The following is a 19023-nucleotide window of genomic DNA, read 5'->3' on the forward strand; positions in this document are numbered from 1 at the left end:
GGGAAATGTAGAAGGATGTGCTACAGTTAGGAGTCTTTCTAATCCGAACCATATTACTCCATTTTACAATAAAATAGAATAAGTGTTTCAAATTAGTTGTTCAGCCTCCAGTGTCAAAAAATTTAGCAGAAAGTTGGTAGATTTCAATGTTTTAGCAACTACAATGCAATTGGCATCTTCATCCCACTAACAAACATCCTCGTTGGTAGGATGAAGAGACGTGTACATAGCGTCGCCAATGTATTAGAGATTCTGAATGCCTGGACTTGGTTCATCCTCCTGTCTTCCAAAATGACTGTTCCTTTTATCTAGGGAACTGAATTTTTTTTTAACTTTGCTCTTGTCTCAACCATCATCTTAAAAATCAGTTGCATCTTTACCTGGTTTAATAGTCTGTGTTCTTGTGCAGAGGGGAAAGTTTGGCGATGTAACTTTTCCTAATCACTTCTCCAGCCCCACCTGATTTAGCTTACATGGGAGGCAGAAATAGGAAGCTCCGGGAGGTGTCTGCTTGGCAGCCTTGAGGCTGATGCATTATCTGGCATGGAGAAAGCAGTTATGTGCTTATCTGTCAGTATTTCCTAATGCTGACCATGTGAGTCTGCCTCTCTTGGCAACAGCATAACTCCTTTTCCATGTTTTAGCCCTCACTGCACTTCAGTAAATCACTGTAAGGGTTGGCTGTGAGTATCTGCTGGAAACAATGAGAGGAGTCATTTAGTGACAGGTTTCCAACAGGAGGTGAATTGAAGTTGAAATCTAATGAGTGTGTCCTCACTAGCTTTGGACATCCAGGGAACACTGGCAAACTTGTACATCTGTTTTTCTAGGCGATACCGTGAACCTGGTAGGAAGCCTTGATGCTAGTGTGTTTTAAGTTGGTCAGTTAAATGAATTATCATTGGGGGGAAGGAAAGGAGAACCATAGGCTTTCTCAGATCAGCTTCACAGCAGGTACGGGGAGTAAGAGGTGTGTGTGTGTGCATACTGGGCATTACTGGTGTGACAAAAGATGCTACTTCCCCCTTAAAACCTTGCTCATCTTTATAAATGTTACTGACCACTGCTTCAGTACTACAGACCTGCAGAAAGATCTGTTGTTGCGATGCACTGTGCTGCTTGTTTTAATGATCTTTATGGATGGACATTTCTTGGTTGTCCACTCCTAGTGAGGAGAGATGCGGGTCAAAGCCGTGTGGGCATGTAGTGGGTTTACAAGGGAGAAGGGTCTGTAGTGTGTGTGTGTGTGTGTGTGTAATGTAGACCTGCATGTGAAATGTCAAACTGGATGAAGAAGAACCCTGGTGCAGCATCTGATGTATTGGATCTCGGTTTACTGTTAGATGAGTTTCATAACAAAGGTACTGGAAGGAATCTTTAGGAAAAGCTATTCTGCCAGGCTAAAGTAAGCTCCACCTTTAACTGTTGTTAAACTGTATTGAAGGTATCTTGCTACCTTAAGGTAACTTGGCTGCTAACTTGGTTCTTTCCACTTTGAGCACTGGGGAGCTGGTGTAAGTAATTTTAACTCCCTCATTCTTAGCCTGAATTGCTCTTCTTTGTTTTTTTTTCTTTCCCAGCACAACTAGCTTTGCTGCTTAATGTCGGAGAGGATTTGTTAGCAACGCATTAACATCTCGTCTTTCAGAAGTTACACCCTGTCACAGCGTCATATGCTTGTTGGGACAAGCTGCACCTCTCTTCTCCCTGCGAGAGAAATCCCTTCCCCTCCTTCTGACTCCTCCATACTACTTGAATGGAGCCTGGGCTGTGCAGAAGCTGAGATACGGTATGTTTATTCAAATACATTTGAGCGTGTCATCTTTGCTCCCGACTAAAACATAGCTGCGTGGGATTTTCGTGGCACCGGGAATAAAGCTCCCAGTTTGCTCTAACAGTTGTTGTCTCCAGCTCTGCTGTTTAAGTACAGGGTGGCAGGTTGTGCTGTGTGGCAGACTGTGTGTCTGGCACTTCCTCTGCGGAGCTGTGCTTGTTTGGTTTTGTTTTTACACACTGGTGGTGTGCTGCAGGCCTGTCCTGAAATAAAACGTGTGTATGTGGGGGGGGGAAGTAAGAGCAGCTAGCCATGGGTGGGACTGAGCTGGAGAGAGCAGCCAGAGGGGAAACAAAGGCAAGCTGGTGTTAGCTGAATACAGTGGGGAGCAGCAAGCATGGCAATGCTGCTGCTGAGGATGAAGTGCCTGGCAGGGTATGGTTCGTTTCACCCAGTGAGTCCAGGTAAGTGGAAATTAAATACAGGATTCACTCTGACCATTGCTGTGCTGTGTGCAGCCCTGCTGAAGGTGGCGGGGGGAGAAATGTGTTCGCTGCTTTTATGGCTCTTTCTTTGTCTCAGTAAAGATGTGTCATTCCTTTCCCTGACTTGTGCAAAGGCATGACGATGAGCTTGGGAGATGTGTCCTGTTGTCTTAGCTGAGACCTGTACTGTGGAGACTGCAGGGAGAGATATTGGCTGTTAGGAGGAGGTAGCAGGATGGTTGGCTGCTCTGTGGGACCTGGTTCCTCTGAGTTTAAGGGTGCAACCCTTACTTGATGAGTCCTGGAGAAGTGCCTTATGAAGGAGCAGCAGTTGCAGGCCCAAATCTCTGTGCTGAAGTGCCAGAAACAGCATTTAATGCTTTTTCTTGTTAGTAATTTTTATAGTTGCACTCTAGACTTTTAAATCTTATTACAAGCTACTCAGAGTCCCCAGCTAACACTTAAGGTGTGTTGGCCTGTGTTGAAACAGCTCATCTTAAACAACAGTGGGCATACTTTACTCAGTGGTGGAGCTGTTAAATGCCTTCAGCGCACAGTGAGGATGTAGTATGTTACCGGGGAAGGAGGAAGGTTGGAGACTATGGTCTGAACTGGCTGTGTTGTCTTCCACACCCTTCCAACTGCAATGCAGTGGGACCTGGTCCTCACACACCTGGATTTTAGGTATGGGCTTCCCTCTACCCATGTGGTTCTGTACCCTTGGGCTGCAAAGTGGTGCTGTAAGGACTGCCAGAAGTAACAGGGAAATGGGAAATGAAGCTATTTGCAAACCTCAAAATCCTGGTTCGTTCCTTACAGGAAGAATCTTATTTCCTTCCTTGGAATGGGAAGGAGGAGATGGAGCTACAGGTGTAAACTATCATTTCCATTTAGAAGAATTTCCTGGTAGACCTAATGCAGTATCTGCTGATGGCAACATCAGCTGCTCTGCTGAGATGTTCCTGTAGCAGCCTGTTCATCCTACTAAAACAAGCAGTCAAGTAGCTTGTTTTACACAACTAACTGGAGAGAACTGGAGGAAAATGGGATTTTTGTTTCCTGTGTGCTTCATGCAGGACAGTGGCATGTAGTTACAAAATACATGGTGTGTGTAAACTGTGTTTGGTACTAAAGGGCTCTCAGTGGTGCTTCACCAGGATGCTAAAATTGTACTGTGGTTACAATGGATTTTGCTGCCAGCTCATCATTGGTTCCTGTTGTCTTCCTCTGCAAAACCTTTCTCGGTACAGCATGATGATAGTGCTGGACCTCCGGAGGTCTTGGGGATGTGCTGCTGCAGTGTGTGTGAGTGCTGGATGGGGCGCAGGGGGATCTCTGTCTGATGCTGTCTGCAGCTCTTCCTCATAGAGCTTCCCGATCCTGTACCCTGGAGCCATCAAACCCTGGGGACTCTCCCAGGTCTGGGGCAGGTGGGAGCAGAAACTCCTGTTGTACATAAAAAGATGTCTGATAAGGCTGTAGGTACCGCTTTGCCCAGAGCAGCTGATGCCTCGTGCTTCTGGAAAAGAATGAAAGATCTGGGAGGAGGAGGAGGTAGTGTCTGGCTGGGAAGTCTGTAGTAGATGAATCATAACACCTGTGTGTAGCCTGCTTTGTTCCTCTGGGGTTAAGGCAGGTGTAAGCAAGCAATGCCCATCACCGCAGGCTGGAGGGGCTCTTGTTTTAAGGCTGCCCATCACATTCAGTCCCTGATATCACTGACTGTTGTGCAGGCTTTGCTTGGCTCCATGCAACTCATGCTGTACCCCCTCTAAGCTCTGGGGGTCCCAGAGTCAGTCCTGATGCTGGTTACCATGTTGTTGTAGTATACATCCCTAAAGAGGTGAGGCTCGTTTGGGGTCAGCTAATCTTAGCTGGTTTATTTATCCTGAGAAATTCTGCATGTTTGCAACCCGTGCCTTCATCTGTGGAATGAGACAGGCCGTCCCTGAGGCTTGTGACTTTAAATTTGGAGGTTGGTTCTGTATGGAAGCATAAAGAAGGTGAAAGCTGCTTGTGCATAGGGAGAAAAATCATGGAAAGCTGAAAACAAAGTCCAGTCTCTGGTTTTCTTTTGAGGAGTTGGAAAGACCTGCTTGAAATACTTCCTTGTTTCAGTGGTCTCATGTGAGCTGGCTTTTGTAACCCTAACTGCAGGGTAAATGGTTTTGAGGGCTGCAGTTCTGAGTCAAGTGGCACTTCACAACACGCCAGGTCTGTAAATAAACATCAAAGCAAGAGGGGGTTTGCTCAGGGCAGGGCAGAGAAACACCACAGCAAATGTCTGGTGCAAACCTGAAGGCAGGAGTGTACCGCTCAATATAGTGTGATATAAGGAGTGATAGGACAGAAAGCGGGGAAAGGAGATAAAGCCCGCTTTGGGGTGGCTCTATGTTCAGGAATTCTTCTGATAAAAATCCCTGCCAGGCCCCAGGAAGTTGGCCTGAAAAATGAGCAGAGGAGTGTTCAAGGCAGACTTGAGGCTTTAAAGCAGCTTAAGCTCAGGCCAGATGTACTGATGGGATCCAAGGGGATGGACTTATTCGTTTCAGGCAGTTCCTCAACTTCAACATCTTATTCCTAGTGACTGGCCTTGGCTGTAAGAAACACATTTGTACTCGTGTCTGCCTATCTGTAACTGTTTCTGATATCTTCTGGTTTACTGTGACTCTGATTTTGCTTGAAACAGTGCTACATCCTGATGGTCTGCCTAACGGAGGTGTTGGGTGAGGCATGTAGGCATGTCATCCTACTGTAGTGGGAGGAAGGATTCAGAGGTGTTTATTGATGGCGCTTTGCACCCTTCTCGAGCACAAAGTGTTCTGAAAGCTTTGCATTTGCCACTTGAGTGTGTAATTCTTTCAAGCAAACAATCTCTGCCGCTGATGCTCGTGTCCAGGGGGAGGATGGGGAAAGGCAGGAAGATTAAATTAAATTCAAATTTACCACCATCCAGTAATTTCTCAGTACTGATATGATAGTAATCTAACATTAGCAATGGCCTCATTACTGTAAAGCGTAGTTCTTTACATACAGGACACTTTTTTTACTGGCTAGAACCTCCTGGCATGGTTACAGCTACCCTTTCTGTGTAAATAATACAGGTTAGAGTAACAATTTACTGGGATAAATGTGTCCATTCTGAGTGTTTAATGATATTGATTAGCAGAGGAGAAAACCAGTTGTGTCCTTGATTTTAGTGAAAACCAGGCAGCAAGGCAATAGCCATTCATTCAGACTTCCTGGGATTAGGATCCAGATAGTTTGTGTGAGCTGGGCCGGAATGTGCTGGTATTTACCCAAATTCTGAAGACGACACTTAGCAGAGGAATGTGCTCTGCGTGCTCGCCATTCCGCTAGGAAGCTTTGCATGTAAAGCAAACCCCCAGCAAGTATTTGGAGGGCTGGGGGCTTCAGAACAGCGTGTCCTCTAGAATCTAGAAAGAGCAAATCACCCTCAGATCCCTTATCCTCTCTTCAAGCTCCATCCCAACCGATGCTGCTGCCTGGGTGGTTACAATAAACCTCTTTATTTCATTTTAATATGTCTGTGTGAATACCTGATATTCAGAACGGGACTAGGAGAGATGAATTGCTGCTGAAATTGGTAATAACAGAAAGCAAACCTGTCTGACAGCATCTGCCCTGTGATCTTCTGCGAGCAGGTAAAATAATCCTTAATTAGCTTTTTGCAAGGGTGGGGTAGTGTCTTAGTGAAGAATTCATTTTGGAAAGTTACAGCAGGATTTGTTGTTGCCTGGGTTAGAGTAGCCTAATGAATTGCCTTAAATTAGCTCCTAACCTATAGTAAATACTGGGCTTAAAGGGAAAATGTAAAGCTATAATGCTTGCTGTGGGCAGAAGGGAGGGAGCTGACTGGGAGGGACTTGTTAAAGGTAACAGGAGAGCATGGTGGCTCCCAATTGTTGCCAAAACATTTCTGAAAGCTCTTTGTACTGCTCCCCTTTTTTCCTTTTCTACCTGCATGAGACACCTCAAAGCTGGTCACAGGCTCTAGGACAGGTGTGATGTGCATGTCACAGTTGCACAGGTTCCAGGCTATAGTTACTCCATGAATGCCTTATTTGACCAGTTCATCATCTGGATGTGGCCCAAGTCAGAGCCAGTTTGAGGCCTTTGGTGTTTGAACTTCCACTTTCCAAAACACTGGAAGTTTTCTAGTTGGTGGTTGTGTGCACAGCCATATCAAACCTAGAGCAGAGGAAGCAGCAGTGTCAAGCTTGTCTTGCACGGTACTGAGGGCTCGGTGCAGGGCTGTCATTTTTAACTGCTGTTGTGGCAGGAGCACAGCTCTTCCTCCAACAGTGCTCAGTCAAACTGTTGTCAGCCTAGACTTGTGTCTTAGATTGCTGCAGACTACTGAAGTAAAATTGGGTGATGGAAATGGGAGGCTACTGTAAAACAGGGGATAGATAAATACTTACTTTGGGACTAAATTCATGTTGTTCCTGAAGAAAAAGCCTTGAAGGACCATTCTGAGCTGCTGGAGTAATTGGAAATGGGGGCTGCCCCACAGTAAGGGCTAAGCCATAGATCATCAAGGGCTGCTCTAGTTGTGCCTCTTTGTTTCTGGAAGATTGATAAGCATGTCCCCTTGGTGGTGTGAAGTTAGTGGCTGGTTAGGAGACAACAAGCCTCCTACCTTGGGACCAAGTAGTGCATTTCAGTGCACGTAATGATAGCTTGCATAAAACAAGTGTGGAGTGGTTTGAGGGCAAGTTTGGAAGAGCAATGGCAGGGAGTGTTGGGGCCTTAAACTGGGCGTCCCTCTATTGTCCATGTGCTGATAATGGATCTGAGTCATTTTACCTGTGGGACAGAAATAGTGAGAGTCACTCTGCTTCCCAAGAAATTGCTGTCTCAAAGCAAGGTATTCCTTTTCCCAGATAACAGAACCATGGGGGTGACTTGAATGAGAGGCAACAAGTACCTTTAACTCGGTACAATTGCCTGTGAGGCTTGATAAGTTTGTAATGCTTATGTTTTTGTAAGCTCTGTGCTGCTCTATTGGTGCACCATGAAATCTGTGTGCTTCCCATATTGAATGCTCTTTTGGCTTGGCCACTGTGAAGGTGCTGAAGACTTTATTTCAAGTCTCTAGTGATGTGTAGAAATTATTTGAATGAATTGAGTAGCTCAATATCCCATCTCCAACAGCAGCCAGTACCAACTCCTTCAGGAGCTGATCTTTCAAAGGTCCTGTGTGTGTTGGGATGGGTTTTTCCAACTTGACTCCCAGTTAGAAACTGGCTCATGTCGAAGTATCCAAGTGGCTTCAAGTCCTGGTAAAACTCTGATTTACTTAGACCTTGCTCTGAAAAAGGCTCAATATTGCTACGTCTTTATGCTTTGGAGGTACAAGAATTTCATCCTATGTGTGTTTAGGTTGCTGGAGGAAGCCAGTCTGAACTGCTGAATTGAGGGAAGGGAAAAGAAGCTGTAACATGAATTAAAACATAGTCGCTATTTCTAGAGACATGTTGTCTCGAGTGGTTTTAATCAGCAGCATTTAAAGAGTCTGTCATTGCTTAGCAAACAGTTGGCTTACAGAAATACTGCAAAACCAAACTAGGCAATACCCCTGCCAGGATATTCTTATCTTCCCAATTTGTTTCCTGTCTGTGTACACAAGCAGGATGAAAAGGGTGCATGTGGAGGAGGTGGTAAGGGGAGCTCCTCTGCATGAGTACGGGGCTGCTTGTTGAGATGTCAGTCCAGAGAGACAGCTGCCTGTCTGTGAAAGGATTTGAGGTACCACTTCTAGAAACGGCTTTGGGCACCTCCTGGGTTTTGCTGTGCAAATGATTAGGGATTAAGCAAGTTCTCAGCAGGGAGGGTCTGGTTTAAAACAACAGCTGGGCAGAAAGGTGGAACCCCCCCAAGCTGTATTCTATAAAGATTCATTTAAAGAAGAAAAATTGCCAATGTAAATATGGCTGTGTGCTTTTAAAATGCATGCACAGCTCTGCAGTGTAAGCTACTGCTTCTGCCCCTTGTTTTGACAGTCTGTGCACGTAAACCTGGATTCCTTGCATAGCCATCACGTCAGGCAGAGTACTGTATTTGAGCCTGCACTTTCTGCACTGCTCTCCTGCTTGCTTAGATTTAAATGGGATGATGACAACTGCCAGAGGAGAGGTGCTACAGAAGGTATGGCACATGATCTCTCCTTTACTGGCCTTGGGGGTAGCTGCTGTGACCCCAGGCTGGCAAGCCATAGCTTTTGCTTAGGGGTTGTGGCACCCCTGGAAGAGTGGGGAGACAACGGCCATGTGAGGTGGGTGCAGCTCCCCAGATCCAGGTGCAGTAAAGCAGTTTTATGTGAATTGGTGCTGCATGAGATGAATGCAAATAGCAGAGAAGATGGAGAAGGAGGAATACCCATATCAATGTTGAATTGACAGGCAGGTACTTGTCCAATGCTGCTCTGTAGTTGCAGTCAATCCCAGGTCTGAATAGCAGACCTAGTGGTTTTTGTCATCGTCCCGTTCCCCCCCCCCCCCTTCTAAAAGGGGGTGTATAATTCTAGGCTCTGACCCAGGATTAAGCCCTGAACTTTGACAATATCTTTCACCACCTCAGACTAAAGGCAGCTTCTCTTAATAGGCAAGCACCTACTGTTGGGGTGTCCAGGATGAGGATGCATAGCACAGGTGCTCCATGGGGACTGGACTTAAGTGTGTGCAGGAGCATGCCTATATACAGTAATAACTGCACGTCTGCTCCCATGAGTTCCCATAAATCTACCACTTCTGCAGGCAGTTGTGTTAGATAGTAGACAGTCATCTTCTGATGTCCCTGTGTTTCTGAAAGCTGATCACTAAATGCCCAATAGTATTAAGTGGAGTATGAATTCTTGAGGCTTTCCAGGCATGTTGATGCTGTTACACAGGGATGTGTGCCAAGGTGCTCTCATCTGAGCTGCTTAGTGAAATCTGAAACTGTTTGGAGCTATCTGCCTTTCAGGGCTGCTCTCAACCAACAAACCTGGGCTGCTGCTTTCATGAAAAGGTGGATGAATCCATAGTTCTCTGTTAAAAAAGTATCTAAGCCATCTCCAAAATAACCCTCAAAATGATGCTGCTGCTTTGAGGGAAGACTGGTGCTTGTGTCTTTCTTGAATTAGACAAGGAGCTATTGCTGTGAGCAGGAACACTACTGTTTGCTTATGTTTCTGTGAGTTACAACCACATTATCCCAGTGCACATGTGTTGCTCCAGCCGATGTTGCTGGGCATGGCAAATACAGCTCGAATATAGTTTCTTTGGCAGCTCTGCCTTCCTGCAGTGATCCACTCAATTGAAATCTTCCCATTTGCTTTTCTTGTTCCTCACAATCTTCATTCTTGTGTCACCTTTTCCCTCCTTGTTTCAGTGTCTGTTTTGGAAACTGTCACAAGGTATTTTCAGATTAATCTTTTCCTCTTCACTCCCTGCATTGCCTCCCCATTTCCATCACTATGTGGCCTCTGGGTCTTCTTGTAGCTGCTTTGCTTCCTATGCTGCCAAGACAAAGGAAAACCCACCTTCTGTAGGGCTGGTTTCAGGCCAAGTCTGCCTTGTTTAAAATCAGTGTAGACACTTGCAAGAAAGGAATACGAAATCACAGCGTCTGAATTGCCATTGCACTGCTGCTGACTGTAAAGGGAAGAGCAAAAACAAAACACATACACAAAATTGGTGGATATTTTCATGTCTAGCTGTGATGTGAATGTTTATAGCCATGCAATGGCAACCCAGTGCATGTAGGTAAGATATATTCCCAGGGAGGTCTTTGCCAAGGACGGGAGGTCTTTGCCAAGGACAGGAACAAGAGCAATATTCTGCTTGCATTTCCTGGGCTTTGTTTCAGGGTTTTGTTTCAGGAGGATTTTGTGGCACATGTTCTCCCTATGTCAATGGATGTGAGGAGCAGATCATCCCTTCCTAGAGATCTCCTTGGCCTAGGAGCAGTGTCTGTACACATGACAGTGTGAGGAGTGTTTGGGGAGAGGGGATTTGGGGTTGTAGGGCATGTCTAAGAAAGCATTTAACAGCCCCTTCATTTAGGGTAGGCAAGGAATGTAAGCAGCAGAGGAAGCTTGGAGCTGGGTTTTTACAGGAGAGCTAGTTGTGTTTGTTGTGACAGAAAGCTCATTGCTGCTCTGAGTAGCTGATAATTGAGATTCTTTGCCCTGACATGTAAATAGATCGGAAAGCTGATAGGAAACAAGAAGCACGCTGCAGCTGTAGAAAACGGACTTCACTTGTTCATACACCTTGACTTCTGGGCATCATGTGGGGATATACCATTTCAGGACAGGATAGTTTTTCTTTTTTGGGTGACTTGCACCTGGCCTGGATGGATGAGCAGCTTAACAGGCACCAGTTGTTGGCCACTCCTGCTCCCACACAAGCTCCATGGGACAGCTGGCATCTGCCCTCCTTTGGATGGTTTCTGACTTTCACTTGCTGCTGTACCCCATCCCCAGTTCATATAGCAGTTGTACTTTCTTCCCCCTGATTTGGAAAGGGGAGTCGGCTTTCATTTTCCTCTCTGAAGGACAACCTTGTATCCCCAAGAACCCTCTGCAGGAACCCTGGCTGGTTTGCTTTTTAGAAGACAGCTCAATAGATACTGCATCGTCAGCAATTGTGACAGGTTCATACCTTGCTTGTCCCTGTAGCGAGAGCAATGGTAAGTTCTTTCACAGTTGCACTGAAGCAGGAATGTGATGTTCAGTGTGGCATCAAGGGAAGCAAGTGCCCATTTTTCCCTGGGATTGGCACAGACCTCACTCCTGGGTCTTTGCATGCCCCAGCAGGGGCATGGAGAGTGTGTGCTGCTGCAGGCTCCCTTTGTTCCTGGTTTATTGGGCCTGTCTGACTGCAGAGCTGGGATTCGCTCTGCCATGTTTCTTCAGCCTATATAATAGGTGCTTGTGAACATCTAATAATCAAACCCAAAATGAGATGCATGAGAAGGTAAGGTTGCAAAGAGGAGATGTATAAGCTTTCAACTGTGTATGCATGGGACATGCATCTCTGGGGATGTATGTTCATAAATGCCGTATTTGTTGATGGCACAACAGAGACCTAATTACAGGCTTGTTCTGTCACAGCTGTTCTGTCTTGTACAGACCAGGCATAAGTTTGGGCTCCCCAGGGGAAAATATTGTGTAATTGTGTGTGTATATCTTAATGTTACCCATGTAAGGCACAATGGAGAATTTCCTGTCTTTTTCACTATGACATTGTCATACTTGTCCCTTCCACCCCCAATCCTTTGCCAGTATCTGTGGATTTGTAGTATTTTGCTTAATTTTCTTTCCCCTCCCCAGTTTGATGCTCTGTGTTCCAGAACTTCAGAGGATGTCTTTTTCTGGGTCAGACCCAGCAGGATTTGTACCTGAGACATGCAAATGCAATGAGCAAGAAATTAGCAAGCTGTCTGACACTATTGTTTTCCTCAAGAAGTAATTTTTAAAATGGCCATGTAATAATTTCCTGCAGTAAAGGTGGTTTTCAATAGAAACACCCTTGGAGCTACTGGACCTCAAAGCGTAATGCCACCCAAGGCTGTAAAATAAATGGGGGGATGGAGGGAAGGTGGTGGCAGCAGCAAATCTCCATGTTAAAGCATGGTAAAGCCAAAGCAGAGTCCCTTGAGTATTGCTAATGCTATGTGATGGATGAGAACTTCATAAAATAGACATTTGGAAATTTTTTAAAGGACTTTCACCACGCAGTTGCTGACAGTAGTGTAGAAAAGCAATACGTGGAGAGGGATTGTCTCTTGCTTCCCTTCCTCTGGAAAAGGGATAGAATAAAAACTTTGGATTCATCTGCTGTGTTTCTTACTGGGGCAAATATAAGCAGGCATAGAGCCCGACTGCAGTTACCTTGTGCCTGTACCTGGTTTGATTTCAGTGGAGCCACTCAGGACAGAAAATGAAGATGTGATCTCAGAGCATCATCTTCCCAAAGAGTGTGCTCATGGGGAGCATAGTTCCGCAATGCACACTTGTTGCATTAGCCTAATTGTGGCATATACTTGAAAACAATTAAAGCTACAGTTTAATTTCTGCTTTCATGTTGTCTTTGTTTCCTTGTTCCCTTACTTAGGACCTTTGCAAAGGCTTTATTGAGCTGTGTTGTCAGAAGTGTAGCAACATCAGGTCAGGCATTCATGGGGATCAGTTGGTTGCTCTTGGTCACCCAGCCAAGAATCTGAGCTGGCAATGTCTGAACAGACACACAACTTCCCAGCTTTGTCTCAGGAGCCAAGGAACTGGCAAAAATAGAGGGACTAGGTTTGAACTAGTGGTAGAGTTTCTTACAAACTCAATTGCTGTCTATGTATGTGGCTGGTGTAAATAGCCAGGGCTCTGCTGGTGGAGTTAATGTGTTACAGAGTGAGGATCTCAAATCATGCTTCACCTTCTAATCAGTGCAGTGGTTCTTGTTGCTGTTAATAGTCTTGTGATCAGAACTTTGTTTCTGACTTCACCTTTTCTTAGATTCAATTGGATTTATCCATATCACTTGATCTGTTCATGATATTTCTGTGAAGAATACAGCTTGAAATATCTTTAAGGTTCTTTTTCCTAGGAAATAGTACTCGTTACTCATTATTTTTCAGGGGAAAATGAATAATCCCCCAAGCTTGTCCTGTCTGTTCCAGGAACAAATCCATATGTAGTCACTCTAAATTTTTTTAAGTTATTTAGACTGCCTAATGCCTTCAAATAACCACTGTTCTTGGGTTCCCAGGTCTATCTGAAGGAGGGAATGGCATATAAACTAATTTCTGTGGGAACAGCAGTCCTGGGGAGAGTGGGTGTGCTTAAGGAAAGCTGTAGCTCTTGAGCGATAAGTGAGTGGAAAGATCTGAATTCTCCAGAATGTGTTAAAAGTGACTCTTGATAACAAGAGGTGACACAGCCTGCACAAAGTGCCATGGCTTGGTGCCTACCAAGTTACTGGAAAATGAGCAGCTTGAACTTTCATGTCAAGTCCTAGAGAGGCTGAGGTGCCCGGTTTTCCAAACTATTGACAAAGTGCTTCATCAAAGCAGTCTCTTGTCACTGTGTGTATGTATCCTGACTGTAAAGAGCATGGGAGTGCAACCCAGAGGATGTTGGACATCCAGTGTAAAGAGCTAATGGCTGGAAATGAAATCATGTTCATTGGTTGGAAAGTGGCCGGATATGAGGGAGTAGCCTGCAGAGCTTTGAGAACTTCAGGTGGAGAGAAGCAAACTTGGCTGTCACCCATCAAGCTTATAGAAAACTTAGGGCTCAGACTCTGGTTCTGTTGAAATTAATGGAGAAGCTTTTGTTCCTTAAACCATAAAACCAGGGAAAGGTTCTTACTGCGGCAAAGGTAGCCTCTGTGCATGTAGACGTCACTTACATAATGCGCCATATCAAGATATCCATTAAATTGAAATTGGCTTCCTCAGCTGCAGAGAGCCACCGTGTTTTCTGCTATAAATAATGAACCCATTTTCTGCAGCAAAAGTAGTCCCTTTAGGGAAAACTGATCAAGGCCATTCCCAGGGTCTTGGAGCTTTTAATGTGTTCTACAGCTGGGCTGCTTTGTGTCTATGCTGGTCCTCAAGCCCTGGCTGGCAATTGCACAGGACTAAAGGTATGCTGCAATACTGTTGGTGTCTATGGATCTAGTGCAATACGGTCACCCTGTACAAATGTGAGGGAGCTCATTTGTGTCACATCTTAGGCTAAGGACTGGAGAAATCTACCCATCACTTCCAACATCACTCCTAGTAGGATAGGAGTAACCTTGAATGCCTTTGCTTTGCTTGTCAGATGTATTTTACCTTTTTTGACTCTTGAAAGGATCATTATTTGGTTGGAGTTTGGTCTGTGAGGATTTATTGATGTTTGTAAAGCAATCTGTGATCTATTACTAAGATGAAATCATGTTTCCTTATTGCTGCGGAAATGTAACTGGTGTTGACTTTGAAAGCAATAAATTGCTTCTGCCAGGGAGGGTTTTCTTGACTCTGTTCTGAGGCTAGATCACTTTTTAGGAGCGCTTTATTATGTGAGGTCATGTGGGTGGGAAGAATCACTGCTCCAGCTGGTGCTGCATCACTCTGAGAAATTAGATGTGCTTGAAGGAGTAACAGTTTTAAAGACAGTTCTTGCAGGGAAGATGTGGTGTTGGCTGGTGGCTCTTGCTGAGAGGCAGACTGAGGTCCTTTAGGCTTCATTAAATGTCAGCTTTCATTGGAAAGAGTAGGAGAGTGGTGAAAGATGGGCCTGCAGTAGATGCAATGATAGGTGCTTCAGTATGCAAGCAGCTGAAGGCTGCCTTCAAAATTGGAGCAGTTCTGCTTTCATTGGTACTGCTGAAGACTGAAAAGCATAGGTTGAATAATTAGAAGCTCAATTAGCAAAATTAAAATGAGAGGAACTGTTTCCATTGCATGTTATGAACAGCCTCTGCCAGTAAATAAAGCTTTTATTGACTTTGATTAAAACCAGCAGAAAGTGAGTTAACTTTGTTGTTGTGCTTTCAAGCAGTTACCAGGCAAAACTGGAACAGCCTCCTGTTAGTTTTGCTCCTGCTTTCCTGCTTTGTCGTATTAGGGATATAAAAGGAAGAAGTTCAGAGTTTTGAAAGACAAAACCACTTTACCTGGAAAGACTGAGGAAAATATTCTGCATTAGCTGTGTTTGGCTTGAGCAAAAATGTATTTAGCAGTTAAGATTGAAATTGTTTACTGATGCTTGCTTAATCATGAAATGCAAGGTGCTAATACTTTCTATATTAAAGCAGATTGCAACTGGAGTAGATAGGTACAGCATTTGCAGCAGCCTGGGCTAAGCTTGGTCCCTACACTGCCATGGAACATCATGTGGGCTGTTTGCCTGTGTGGGTCTGGTGAAGCAATATATTTGGTTGTATGCATTAGAGCATCGGGTAGTGTAAAGGAGAAGCACATGTGCTGTGCTTGCTCATGTTGGTGGGTGCTATAGCTTTTGTTGCTGTTCCCATTTCAATTTATTCTCCTACTCCAACTCTGGGCTTTAAATTCTTGCAAGTGGGATGGGCTGGATTCTGGAATAAACAGTACAGCTATTCTGAATGTGACAGCAGAACCTGTGCTCCCACCATTGTGAGGTGGGTTTAAACAAAACAGGGATAAAAGGGGACCTTTTTTGTATTGTAAAAAGCTAAGTCCTCTTCAGAGCTGTACATCTGTTTGTCAAATTCATAAGTGCTTTGATTCAAGGCAAAGTCCATAAGATGTTAAAAACCAGGCTGTCTGTTGCTGCCTTGAAATCAAAATGAAGCCAAAAATTACAGAACCGAATTAATCATCTCTGAGTTTTAAATCTTGCAAGTAATACTGTATAAACACTTCACATCCAAAGGGGATTACAGGCAAATACTGAGCTGATGGAGGAGTTTAAGGATGTTCTGAATTGCAAAGCAGGCATTTAGAAAGCATTTCTGGAGCTGCACCTCTGGGGTGGGAGCTGGGAGCACATAGAGGGAGGGATGAGGGTGGTGCTTAAGGCAAGCAGCAAAGAGGAAATCAGAGTTGGCAGGGCATGGAGAGACTGAATGAGAGCAGAAGGCAAATGTTCACGGGCCAACAGTGCCCTATCCCTGCTCTAGTCCATCCACTTCGAAGTGTTACCTGTGCCAGTGGTGTTTCCTATGCTTGGTTTGCTCAATGGGTTTTGGGGTATTTTGTGTTGGGTGCTGTGGTTGAATAGGGTAGGTGCAAGCCCTGGCTGCTCCTAGCCCCAGTGATCTTTGCTAAGTGTCTTTGCTCATCTATGAAATGAGCATCAGCCATAGTAGGAAACTTGGCTAAACTGATTATCATTAAGTACGTGGCATGGCATTTTGGGTAACTCTGAAACACAGTGGGCTATGAAATTCTGTGTAATCCTATGTTATGGATCATTTTATTTATTGTGATAACAGGGGAGGGAAAGAAGAGCCAACCTGTGTATATTTGTGATGGAGGAAAATTAGTGCATTGCATGGTTTTTAATGCTGCATCAGGACAGGTATCTCCAGAAAACCAAGTGCTAGATTCTTCCTTGTAGAATGAAGAAGACAGTTTCTGAGTTCATCTTCCCTGTATCTCCAATAGAGTGTTCATGATTAACTGATGGCTTCATTTCCCAGTGACCAGTAGATAAACCTAAAGTCTCTATTATCCTTCCTATGCAGGCACCTAGCCAGGTTTTGTATTTGTTAGAGAAATCATTTGAAATATATGTTGTTACCCCAGTATTTTGGAGTTTTTCCTCTGTTTGAAATGTTTTGATTTCTCTGTTATCATTTTTACCTGCTGTGACTTGCGGTGCAAGCTCCTTGCACAGTTAATTTCCTTGGATGATTTATTTACCAGTGACATAGCAGAGCCCTTGACAGAGTAATTGCAAGGATGCGATCATCCAAACATCAAAGGCAGGAGCCCCTGGTTTCTCATCTCCCTCATGCTGCTGCAGTCCTCCCACTTCTCTCTTTGTTGCTTTAATCCTCTTGGGGAAGCAAAAATATATCTCAACCAGATAAAAACTGTGAGTGCTGGAGTAGCTTTCTGTACATAACTACTTATATGGTTCGCTTTAGTCAGTACCAAAATGATTGTTACATTGCTTGGGGTTTGCTGTCACCATGTCCCCTCCTTGACCCAGTGCTTTAACTGGTTGAGTCCCAGTGAGGATTGCAGCTGGGCATAGAACAGGGGTGTGCTGCTCACACTGATCTTCCCGAGGATGGAGTGAGCAAATGGGAATGGGTATGTGGGGAGAGAGGAGCGGGGAGAGCCTTGGTTTGCTTCTTCCTCATCTAGTGGGAAGCTGGACTGGAATGTCCAGGAATCACCTGGGTCTTGTGGAAGAGGGAAAGGAGCTCACCTCTTGATGGCCTGAGCATGGTCTGGCTGAGCTCCAGTCCTTTCCCTGCTCCTGACCCCAATCTCCCTGCCTGCTACCCTGTGCCCAGACTGGGCTTGGTTCTGCAGGAATGATGTTCACCATGACAGTGACTTTCAGGTCTTCAGAGTTGTCATCAGTCTGCCCCAGTGTGCACGACACATGCTTGGGTACAGCAATTGCTGCAAATTGGAACATGAGCGTGCTGGATAAACATAACTGTGTAGCTCTGAGAAGTGTTTGCCACTTTCCCAACCCTCCCTTCTTTGTCGTCTTCTTTCATATAAGACAAGACAATATATCTTGCAAGAGAGGGTGTTAGCTGGATGAAGCATAATCAAGGTAGGATTTAGCAGGAAGGAATCTGTTTTAAACCTGCATCAGTAGAAATTTTGTTACGTCAAAAATGAGGCACTTCACTCTTCTCAATGTGATTGGAGACTCATCTCTTTCATGCTCTCCTGTTTATCTCTCTTGGTCTGAGCAGTCATTTATCCCTTTGCTATCAGAGTGCTGTGCTGGCTCCTGCTCAGCTCTGCAGTCTGCTGCTGGTGCTCCAGCTTGTAAGGTCAGTGGGGAATCTGAGATGCTTCTAACTTGAGAACAAAATCCCCCAAAAGCTTGACTTTTGGAAGTAGCTCCTCAGCAGGGAGCTAAGTGTTAGTATGGGGATTAAGGACCACTTGGGAGGAGAAAGTCTGGCAGTGCAGAGTACTGAAGTGCTAAATCATTGCTTAAGGCATGCTGATTTCACCAATTTAGGCTGAGACCATTAATTAACTTGTTCTCTGTGTGTGCTCATCTCATTTAAGTGGCTTTGTTATTTGGGAGAACTACAGAAGGGGGAGAAAGTACTGGGAAACACATGGATACTTTTTTCCTTTCATCTTTAGAAAAGCAACTGGAAGCTCCCGTTCCTGCTTGGGGCAGAGCAGGGTTATTCCTGCTCCCAGGATGATGTGCTGTGGGATTCAGAAGGACCAGCTGACCCAAGGCAATGCACTTACCCCTTGGCACAAACTCCTTCTCTTCCCAGACAGTAGGAGCCCAAGCCACTGCTGCTCCATTATGTGCTAATAGTCTGAGAAATGAAATACAATTATTAGTTGGATTGTGAAATGAACCTAGCGTCTGCATCAGAAGTCTTTTTCCAGCAGCAACCGGAACACACAGTAACAACAATGAAACAACCTGCAAAAGCAGGAGCACTGCAGGATTTATTTTTCACATGCTACTCTGTGTGCAGTGCAGTGAACTGCTTGGAGGAGGTAGTGTAGCTGTGGTTGGGGCACTGGGCTGAGGTGTAGCTCTGCTTCCAGACTGAAACATGCTTTTGTGTCAAGTCAGGGCACTGGTCTGTGCTTCACTTGTGCTGTGAGGAGGGAGTGGGGTCCATGAGAAGGTCTCCATAGTGATAGAAGAGTATTTATGATCTAGCTTTGAAATGAAGTGATTTCTATTCTGGCTTGGTATATTGGCTTCAAAGTGCACTCTGACTTTCATATGCTGAAGCTAAGTACATCTGCATTTGTAGAAAGGATTATATCTGCCTTGGCTTGCTGTAGGTCAAATACCACAGGACGTGCTGCAGGAAGAATGGCAAATGGATGATCTACAAACCAGTTACTAGCCACTGGCATATGAATTGCAGTGGCTACGTCCCTCCGTGTTACACCCCTCCATTTATGTAGGGCAGCCCATGATTGAACTGGCAAATGGAGTAGGAAAGCATTTATTTTTTGGTTGCTTTGTTAAAAGTGGCTGCTGTTGAGTAGGGTTCTTCCTATAACAACTCATTTGCAAAATATACCAACTCTAATCCAGTCTCATGAGAA

The 19023-nt window shown here is 44.8% G+C and overlaps 1 protein-coding gene across 1 annotated transcript in view; it reads left to right on the forward strand.

Annotated features, from left to right (window-relative positions):
- Positions 1–19023, forward strand: part of FRMD4B (FERM domain containing 4B) — a 137794-nt gene that overhangs the window by 14081 nt on the left and 104690 nt on the right. The window contains exon 2 of the mRNA XM_061455758.1: positions 1581–1789. The gene's annotated coding sequence lies outside the window, so the exon portion shown is untranslated. The remainder of the gene's footprint in view (positions 1–1580; positions 1790–19023) is intronic.

This window comes from Pezoporus flaviventris, unplaced genomic scaffold, assembly GCF_033815535.1.
Source record: "Pezoporus flaviventris isolate CSIRO_AGI_PZ_B2104156 unplaced genomic scaffold, CSIRO_AGI_Pfla_v1 ptg000021l, whole genome shotgun sequence".
Lineage (NCBI taxonomy): Eukaryota > Metazoa > Chordata > Aves > Psittaciformes > Psittacidae > Pezoporus > Pezoporus flaviventris.